We start from the raw sequence: 10,937 nt of genomic DNA, 5'->3' as shown, positions 1-10,937 counted from the left end.
TGCAAATCTGCAACACAACCACTATTGCAAATATTTTTTGCAACATGAACTCTATTGCAGAAAATGCTATGACACCGTCTTTGTTGCAATGATAAGGATGTGGCTGGATCATTCGACGATACCACATCTAGCGGCTGCCAAGGCGGCAGATCTTGTAAAAGGATCCGCCCGCTAACGTGTAGCACGGCCGTTAGATGGTACGATTGGCACAAGCCCAATTAGATGATACGAGTTGTACACGTTTCGACCACGTCAACTTCCATGAGATACTTAACGGCACCAAATCATCCAATCCTCACTTTGTTCTTGTTAAGGTTTTTCTTATTCTCCTCATGCTAGTCTGGGTAATCTGTCTAAAGAATGTGCTAGCAATGTGGCTAATTATTACTGTGCTAAGGGGGAAACTACTGCTAAAAATCTTGAAATGAATTCAATGAGTTCTTTCGTACTACCTGGATGTGTACTACTCGAGCTATTAGTCCTTCTCAGTACATTATGATGATGTTAGGTTGTTTGTTTACCGTATAACTATTTGCGTTGTCATGTTTTGTCCCGTAATGGGTGTTTCGATGTCGAGCACCCGTAGCGGGTTTCCTGGCAATGCACTAGCTCGCCTCCCCTCTCTTTCCCTCCTCCTATCTTGCTTGTAATATGTCGGGGAAACTGATCCACGAACACCTATGGGACCGACGGACCGAGCCCCTTTCAGTTCGGCGGGGGGCGGAGATCGCACGAAGAGCAGATCGAGGCGAAGCACACAAGCAGTTTACCCAGCTTTGGAGCTCTCCGGAGAGATAATACTCCTACTGCTGCTTGTCTGATTGTATTGAGTTCTTGCTCAGGAGCGCTGAGTGCTATAGTACACTCTAGCTGCTAACGAGACCGAGCGTGAGTGTTTTCTGGCTTCGAACCTCTCCGAACCCCTCTCTACGTTGCGCATGGGCCTCCTTTTATATGCTCAAGGGGTCACCGACAGGTGGCAACGTAGATAAGGATAAGAATGGAAAAGGACTTGCGGTTGGTACAGCTACCTGTACAGTGTTTCCTACCTAACCCTGACGGCAGGGGACAAAGGCATTAAATGCCCGTCTATGTCGCCCAAAACAGTGCAGAAAGGGACCGTCAGGGGCGCCACTGCTCGCCACGATGGCGATCTTGTCAGCGCCGTTTGCCACCGCGCACTGCTGGCTGCACAGCCTCTCGCCACGCGCGCCTGGAAAGGCCCCAGGGCGACACGTTGGTGGATGCGCTGGAGCGTAGGTACATGGTGGTAGCGTGCCGCGGCAAGTGCCTTGCCGCGGTCGTTGTCTTGTCGCGTCCGGAGGCTTGTCGCTCCCCGGGCCTTGCCGGGACACGTGGCGTGTCGCGGCAAACTCCTTGAGATGCCTTGGTGGGCCTTCCCGGCAAGCTCCTCTTGCCGGGGCCTTGTCTCCTTGGCTTGGATACTTTGCTATTATGCCTTGTATGGCCTTCCCGGCAAGCTCCTCTTGCCAGGGCCTTGTCTCCTTGGCTTAGATACTTTGTTCTTGAATGGCTCCACGGGAACCGCGGAGGACCTTGGCGGTCACCCGGCAAGTCTTGCCGCGGGTGGCTGCAACTGCCCGTGCACAAGTTCGGGATACTAGGGTACCCCTATTCTAGTACACCGACATAATACCGGTGAACTTTGTATTTCCGTTAAGCCAGTAATGGAAAGGGGAATGCCCGGTTGAAAAAACAAACAAAGAGACTGAACAACGAAGCAGACGCTCAATTCTCTTTTCCCAAGACATGGATGAGTGGATCGACAGCATCTGCATTCCCGATAGATTGTTATGGAATCGTTTCTCAAATCATCGATTAATTTATGTACCTGATTTTCGATGGCAGAAAGATCACCCCGGGCATCCATGGACGAGGAAGATATTATTCTTAGGAATCCCCTTTTATATGTTTGCCGCCGAAGAAATTGCCCTCTCATGCAGACACCACCCAATCTTGTCAGTCATGATTACATTTTCCCTTCGGAGGGACAGGGAGAAACACATGATTGCATCCTACGGTCTGTCTCGCTGAACCAGATGAAATAGGTCAGTGACACAAGAAACATGATGCTTCCTTTTCTCTCAAGAGAAAACAGCCTGTGCAATCAGAGTGACAGAACTGAGGTAGACTACTGAACTACTAGTACTGCATAACGCAAATTTGTGCTGACTGCCAAGTGTCAACGCATCACAAAAGCCACCTGGCAGAGCTGAGCCAGGCTCGCTCCTGGAGCTATCATCAGAGAGCACCAATACAACGCTGCTAGCCTACAATCGCATCATCAGGCGCATCAGAGACATCTCTCAGTGGAAGAATGCAAGCAGTAAACCAGTGCGAGTCAGCTAACAGCACGTCCAAAGCAAAATCCCGGACAAAAAGATACCAATGAACAAGCTGCACAAACGATATGTAAAAAACCAGAAAAACACGCCATCTCAACAACAATGGCGACAACAAACACCCACGCCTGACAACAAGTAGCATGAGATGATGAGCACAATCTCAATACGACTATAAATGCGCAGCACCGGTCAACCACCTGGAAACGCTTAATGAGTTCCCACGTCTCAGGCTGTGGAAGTAGCTGAGAAGAGCCTGTGCCTGCAACACATACATATTCTTAGCAAAATGAGTTTGCAGGTGTTTTACTTCAAGATATAAATTTTGTTGTAGAAAGTGGCAGACCTTTTCTCTTGCTCGCGGTGTTCCTGACTGTGACAGTGCGGCTAAAGGGGGCACGGCGCCCTCTCTAAGAACTACGCTGCAAGATCGGCTGCTGTTTGTGCATAGCTGAAGCAATGCCGCGGCAGCATTTTCCTTCCCTCTCGCTGAACCCAGTTCGACAACTTCAACAAGAGCTGGAATACCTCGCGTCTCCCAAATCGCAGTTCTCCCTTCTGGTATCATAGCAAGACTTGCCAAGACAGCAACAGCTTTGCCGGTTATTCCAAGAGCAGGATCCATTAGCTGAACTAGTTGCTTCACCGCATCAGCTTGCACAATGCGACCCTTGTTCTCATGAAGTATGGATAAATGAGACAATGCAATAGCTGCATCTCTCTTTCCTTGCGGGGTCCCACTTACCAGCAAGTCCACGAGAGGCTTGATGGCACCAGACCGCCCGATCCTCACTTTGTTTTCTTCAGTAACCGAGAGACTGGACAAAGTAGCTGCTGAATTCTCTTTAGCTTTAGGGTTCCCTGTTTCCAGGACATGGATGAGAGGATCAACAGCATATGCATTCACGATGGCAATCTTATTGTTATCACTGATGGACAGATTGAGGAGGCATGTCACTGCATTTTCTTGGACCTTGGCATCTGGTGAATGAAGAAGACCAACCAGCAAGTTTATAGCCCCACAATCTGCAATGACCATCCTGTTCTCCATGTTGTGCTAGCTAGAAGGCGAATCTCTGATGTCGCTGATCTTTGACATTCTATGGAATCGCTTCTCAAATCATCGATTAGCTTGCGCACCTCATTCTCAATGGCAGAAAGATCACCCCGAGAATCCATGGATGAGGAAGATATCATTCTGTCAGATGTTTGCCGACGAACAAATTGCCCTCTCATGCAAACATCACTTAGCTTGCACACCTGATTCTCGATGGCAGAAAGATCATCCTGGGCATCCATGGATGAGGAAGATATTATTCTGGGGAATCCCCTGTCAGATGTTTGCCGGCGAACAAATTGCCCTCTCATGCAAACATCACTTTATCTTGGCAGGATAAGCCTCAATGTGCTTATCCTATCACATTTTGCACGCAGGGTGTTGTCCATGCTGACATTGAAGCAGTGACGAATGTCAAGGGACTCAAGGTGGCGGCAATTATCCAGGATGGCTGTCAGTCCTTTATTGGTCAGGCGATTGGCAAATAACTGCAAAGAGCGTAACTCATGCATAATTGCAATCCCCATGGCTTCGTCATCCCTGTCATTGTCGCAAGCTTCAAAATCATAGAACACGTCCTTATTCAGTCTGAAGTGCTTCAGTTGTGGGCATGCTTTGCCAACAACCCCAAACACACCACTCTCACCCACATCTGAACACAATGAAAGCTCGAGCTCCTCGAGCAAAGGGAATTTCACTATCATCTCCTTGAGTACATCAAAATTATAGCGAGAAATGAGGCGATGACTCTTAAGAGAAGGTGCCCTGCAAATGTAGCACTTGGATCTCAATAACCAATAAAAATATGCCACACATATAGAAAGACATAAGCACCCTGTATAAAACAGTTAGCTAAATTTATGTTTCGACAGACTTGCAGAGCACGTATAGAACATTTCATAAATTCAGATAGCTGCATAACATCATAGGACACAGGTACATACTTAAAGAGGTCTGGTGACAATTCAATTAATGATTAATTGTTAGATTTGACAGAAATTTCAGGGATGCTAAGTTTTTTATGCCTGATCGCAGGATGCAAAATTAGAATAAATTCTGCACTCCAGCATATGAAATCAGTTGAGTGTATTCTGTTCAACAATCAACATAACTCAAAGTCTCAAACCATTGGTAATGGGACTGTTTCACTGGAAAATACTCAGAAGCCCTAAAAGCTAACTCACAACTGTATTGTGTTTCAAACCAAACCAAAGAATACTTTTCCCCGCTGTATTAACAAACCAATATATGAAGAACTCGGCTGACTTAATTCTTAGTTGGCAAGCCAATGCACAGGTTGACGACGGGACATCAATTTTTGGTTAAGAGAAACTCAGCAGAGTAAAACTTGAAATGTCAGAATCATCCAATTACTGCAAATATTCTATTCTCCCAATTAAGTATCACTAAATTTTACGAAGCTGCAGACAACATGAAGGCAGTATGGTGTAAGGAGTAATGCACAATGATAGGTTTTCTCTAGCGCTTTGTCTTTATCAAACTAAGAATAGTCACTCCTCTTACTGAAATATACAGTATATAAATTCAAGAAAATAACTAATGTTATAAGTCTAAAAAACATTATAAAGCGACATACTAAAAGCCGCTGTCGGCATCAAATCAGAAACCACATAATTTTCAGTCATTTGATTCCATAGCACAGCACAGCAAAATTGCATGATTCCTACCAAAGAAATAAATTTACAGAACTTCTCCGCAATGAAAGGTACACATAAATTGTAAGGGATTGGAACCGAAACAGAACATATAGGCAATGCCTAACAAATCAAAACGAAAGCTCCTAAAACAAGAAGGTGGTGTGGGGGGTGGTTAAAAGTTCTCACTGGTCAGCGAGGAAGAGGAGAAAGTCGTGGTCGTCGGTGTACTCGCCCCAGAACGCCTCGCACCTTCCCGCGCTGCGGCGGACGGCGGCCTGCGCCATCCCGTGGAGGTTGAGCTCGGGGGAGAGGTCGGCGTGGCCAAGCATGTTGATGCGGCGCCATAGCTCGGGCTCGTCGCGGGCGGCGCCGCGCCAGGAGCGGCACACCTGGCCGGCCCCCATCAGGATGTTGACGTGGTCGAGCTTGCGGAGGATGGTTGAGATCGCGTCCAACGCATGGTTTTCACTTTCAGTGAGATTTCACTGTAATTCACTGAATTTCATTAATTTCAGTAGACACTGAAATATTATGTTTCGGTCAAAATATTTCAGCAAATTCAGTAGTACACATGAAATCAAATATTTTTCAAAATACTTTTTGAAAATTTCAAATATTTAATTAAATTCAAATGAATATTTTGGCCTTTTGGCTGAAATGCAAACTGAAATAACTAAATTTCACTGAATTTCAGTGATTTCAGTTGGTGCTGAAATTTTGTTGAAACTGAAATTGAAAACCATGGTCCAACGGCAGCTCCGCCCAGTTCCTCATCTCCTCCTCCACCGGCACAAACGAGGGGGAGGAAGAGGGCATCGCGCGCGCTAGGTGGGCTGCGACCCTTCGTGCAGCGCGGGGAAGAAGCTGGGGGCGTTTGACCAGTACAGCTCCTGCGCTGCCTTGCGGGCCTTGCGGTCAAGGAGGAGCACGCGCTCGAGGTAGTAGTCGTCGTCGCAAGTCTCCGGCGAAGTCGCCGTGTACGAGCGGGAGACGGCCGGCGTCAGGGAAAGGAGCGAGGAACCGGTTCAGGTGGGGAATTCGACTATTTTGCACAAAAATCCCCGAAAAAATTCCCTCCGTCTGAAAATACTTTCGAGAAATGGACGTGTCCAAACACAACGAGTAAGGGCATCGTCTCCAACGGCAACCTGCAAATTTTCTCCCACATCCGTCCACGAATAACGGGACCAGGCCGTGTACACAAATACAGGAGGCCGCCATCCAACCGTAACCGCATACATTTCAACCTGCATTTAAACAATCCAAACGAAATTCATGCAAAACGGCTTATATTTGTCAAAGTTCGAATAAAAAATAGCACAAACCATCCATACATAGCATACAAATTAAGCATAGTACAACAATGCCTCAAATTCGACTAGATTCCGGATGTCTAACAAGTTTTTCATCAATAAATTATGTCGTTCCACACATACTCCCTCTTCAGCTTCATCCAACAGTGTGTGTGCACGTAGATGGTCGGTCCTCTGTCCTATGGTACTCCACGCTAGGGCGTAGCTACATATAATGTATAGACCAACATTGAGTGAATGAATCAATCAACAAGTTGAGCAAGAGGAAGCAGAACTTACAAACTCATACTCTATCGCGCACAATGACCACCTTGTCTCGAGTTGACGAACCACGTCACAAAACTTGGTGACGCTGGTCTGGATATCGACCTCACGTTGTGTTGTTGAATGATGTACATGTCACAGGGCGCAATATGCTTTTGTGCGTGAAACGTTTCATGCACTTGCTGCCATGCGCAATGTGCTTTTGCCTCCTGTTTGCTTCTGCCTACGAAATTCGCGGATATGGCCAACCACGCATCACACGACAACTCATCCTTCATGGTCGAGTAGCTCACCATCCTTCGTACTCTAAAAAATGCCATATCATTTAATTCAAAATAAGCTCAATGACATTTGACCGAACACCTGTCGGGCGTGGTGTCCTCCATAGAGGTCGTCGACAAGCGGCTGAGTGTACCTGGGTACATACGCCTCCAGGGTGGACATCTCCTCCGTAAAGGCGGGCGGGCACATCAGTGCTAGTTGCGGATGTCCAACAATGCATCTGTGGTGGCTGGAGACGTACAGCAGCGGCGGCGGACGTGGAGGGTGTGGATGCAAAGAAGGGGGAAGGGGCGAAGTGAAAGGAAATGAAACCAGAAGGCGGAATTGGGTGGGTCGGGGGTGTCGGAGCCCTACGTGTCTGCTGTTCGAACCCCCGCAAACCTCCCTCTACTTTGCATCCAATTCACTAGATAAAATGCGTTCTAACTGCCCCGCAGACCGATACAGGACCGTGTTGGATTGCTTCCACAGTCCAGATGCAGACGGTTTTCGGGTCCGGCTTAGAGATGCCCTAAGAGCATCTGTTGCCGGAATCCTCAAATTGACCGGACAGAAGCAGTATCACTGACCGGACAGAATAAAGAAGGAAAAAGTTGACCCAACTGGTTCCCTCAAAGCCTCCTTAAATGTTTGGGTTGTCCAGCACCCCTCATATTGCGCTCATATATTATACGAGTATGAGGAGTGCCCGGGCATGTCCGGTCAGTGATCCTGCGTCCGCCACATAGGATTGGGCTCACCAAGATTTTTTTTTCTTTATTATATTTTATCCCTCTCTTATTTTCCACCAATCACATGCATGTGACCGGACATATAGGAAAAAAAGTGAGGGACATGGATGTGTGGACAGACAAATGGGGAGAACACTGTGCGGACGTGTTTGTGGATGTTTGAAGGACCAAATTTTCCCGGTTGTGTTGAATAAAACATGGCAAGTGTTTGGAAATTATGTAATGGTCACATGGCAAATTAATTGTATATCATGGGCAATTATATTATTTGTAGTTCTGAAAAATCATGGAAAATTGAAAACAAATCTACACATCATGGCAACTTTTAAAAATAGTTGTTTTGTGAGAAACGAAAATTCTTGTTTAAAAAATGCACTAGTCACATGGCAATTTTTTTCTTTTCGTACATGATGGAAAATAAAATAAAAATGGTAACGGTGACAAGGCAATTTTTTTGGAAAATATGTAACAGACACCTGGCAAATTTAATTGTATATCATGGGAACTATATTGTTCATACATAAATTCTGAAAAATCATGGAAAAGTGAAATATTTTGAAAATTTTGTTCTACACATCATGGCAACTTTGGGGAAAATTGTTTTATAACACATGGCAACTTTAGAAAAAAATGTTTTGCATTGATCACATGGCAGATTTAGAATTGTTTTTATGTGTTTTCATACAAGATAGAAAATTCATAAAATGTTATGGTGTTTGGCAAATTTAGAGTTTTTTTGTTTCCGAACATGATGAAGTGTGTGATGTTCACATGGCAAATTTAGATTTTCTTGCTTCCGAACATGATGGGAAATCATAAACTGTGTATGTGATGTACACATGACAAATTCATGAAAATAATGCTATCTACATGATGACAAATGACTCACCAACTCATCCTTGTCCATGATGGCAAATGAACCTAATAGTAACCATAGCTTGGAGCTTGCTTTTGACCTGATGAGGGGACGGGCGATGCCCGCGACGCCGCCGGCGATCCAGGCGGGCGACGCTTGCGGATCAGATGGCCTCGGGCATGTGGGCGGCCGGTTCTGGGCCCTCACTGATGCCGACGACGGGGTAGCCTCCGGGTACTCGCCTACTCCGTCAGATGTGATCTGCGAGGCATTCGCTCCCGGCTACTCTATAGAGGAGGTCGCCGCACTTGTCAACGAGGTGGTTCCAAGCGATGATCCGGCAAGGCGGGCGCTGCGACCTGAGGACAAGGTGGACGTGGTTCGCTGGATTGTTCACCGACGGACGGTGGCGTCCGCGATCTGGCCATGGAGAGGCCCGATCCCCAAGGTATGTCTTCCACCCACCACTCTCTCAGATTTTTTGCCGGAGGATTGGACCTTGGTAACTAGAAAGAGTAAGAGAAAGAGACGGGCGGTGGCGCAACCGCCGGCGCCGGCGGCTGCCAGGTCGTCCGTGATCCGGGAGGCGAGGGCAGCGTGTTTGAATTTTTTGTTGGGCCAGGATGGGTCTGTGGCCCAGCATGGAGTTCCGGCAGTGGTGATGGAAGTCCGAACGGATGGGTATTCGGCCCAGGACGGCCACACCGACGTGTGTACGTATGAGCAGCCGGTCGAGACTCGTGATATCGATCGTCATCGGGGATCTGAGTTGGCGCGGGTGACTGCTCCTAGGGTTCGTTGATGTCTACTACGCAACCTTCTTCTTGTAGACTTATTGGGCCTCCAAGTGCAGAGGTTTGTAGGACAGTAGCAAATTTCCCTCAAGTGGATGACCTAAGGTTTATCAATCTGTGGGAGGCGTAGGATGAAGATGGTCTCTCTCAAACAACCCTGCAACCAAATAACAAAGAGTCTCTTGTGTCCCCAAGACACCCAATACAATGGTAAATTCTATAGGTGCACTAGTTCGGCAAAGAGAAGGTGATACAAGTGCAATATGGATGGTAGATATAGGTTTTTGTAATCTGAAATTATAAAAACAGCAAGGTAACAAGTGATAAAAGTGAGCGTAAACAGTATTGCAATGGTATGAAACAAGGTGTAGGGTTCATACTTTCACTAGTGCAAGTTATCTCAACAATAATAACATAATTGGATCATATAATTATCCCTCAATATGCAACAATGAGTCACTCCAAAGTCACTAGTAGTGGAGAACAAACAAAGAGATTATTGTAGGGTATGAAACCACCTCAAAGTTATTCTTTTCGATCAATCCATTGGACTATTCCTATAAGTGTCACAAACAGCCCTAGAGTTCGTACAAAAATAACACCTTAAGACACACATCAACCAAAACCCTAATGTCACCTAGATACTCCAATTTCACCACAAGTATGCGCGGGTATGATTATATGATATGCATCACACAATTTCAGATTCATCTATTCAAACCAACACAAAGAACTTGAAAGAGTGCCCCAAAGTTTCTATCGGAGAGTCGAGATGAAAACGTGTGCCAACCCTTATGCATAGATTCCCAAGGTCACGGAACCCGCAAGTTGATCACCAAAACATACATCAAGTAGATCAATAGAATACCCCATTGTCACCACGGGTATCCCACGCAAGACATACATCAAGTGTTCTCAAATCCTTAAAGACTCAATCCGATAAGATAAATTCAAAGGAAAAACTTAATCCATTACAAGAGAGTAGAGGGGGAGAAACATCATAAGATCCAACTATAATAGCAAAGCTCACGGTACATCAAGATCATGCCAAATCAAGCACATGAGAGAGAGAGAGATCAAACACATAGCTACCGGTACATACCCTCAGCCCCGAGGGTGAACTACTCCCTCTTCGTCATGGAGAGCGCCGGGATGATGAAGATGGCCATCGATGAAGGATTCCCCCTCTGGCAGGGTGCTGGAACAGGCTCCCGAGAGGTTTTTGGTGGCTACAGAGGCTTGCAACGGCGGAACTCCCGATTTAGGTTAGGTTTTGGGGGTTTCTGTATTTATAGGAATTTTTGGCGTCGGTCTCACATCAGGAGGGTCTCCGAGTCGTCCACGAGATAGGGGGCGCGCCCAGTGGGTAGGGCGTGCCCTCCACCCTCGTGGATGGCTCGGGACTCTTCTGGCCCAACTCTTTCACTTCGGGGGCTTCTTTTGGTCCATAAAAATCATCAAAAATTGGCACGTCAATTGGACTCCGTTTGGTATTCCTTTTCTGTAAAACTCAAAAACAAGGAAAAAAACAGAAACTGGCACTGGGCTCTAGGTTAATAGGTTAGTCCCAAAAATCATATAAAATAGCATATAAATGCATATAAAACATCTAAGATGGA

General features: G+C 46.3%; 1 pseudogene; it reads right to left on the bottom strand.

The window, feature by feature from the left end:
• Positions 1-2,535: 2,535 nt before the first annotated feature.
• LOC123067716 (uncharacterized) lies at positions 2,536-6,085 on the bottom strand (annotated as a pseudogene).
• Positions 6,086-10,937: the final 4,852 nt, after the last annotated feature.

Source organism: Triticum aestivum, chromosome 3B (genome assembly GCF_018294505.1).
Source record: "Triticum aestivum cultivar Chinese Spring chromosome 3B, IWGSC CS RefSeq v2.1, whole genome shotgun sequence".
NCBI lineage: Eukaryota > Viridiplantae > Streptophyta > Magnoliopsida > Poales > Poaceae > Triticum > Triticum aestivum.
This window is presented reverse-complemented; position numbering and strand designations above follow the sequence as displayed.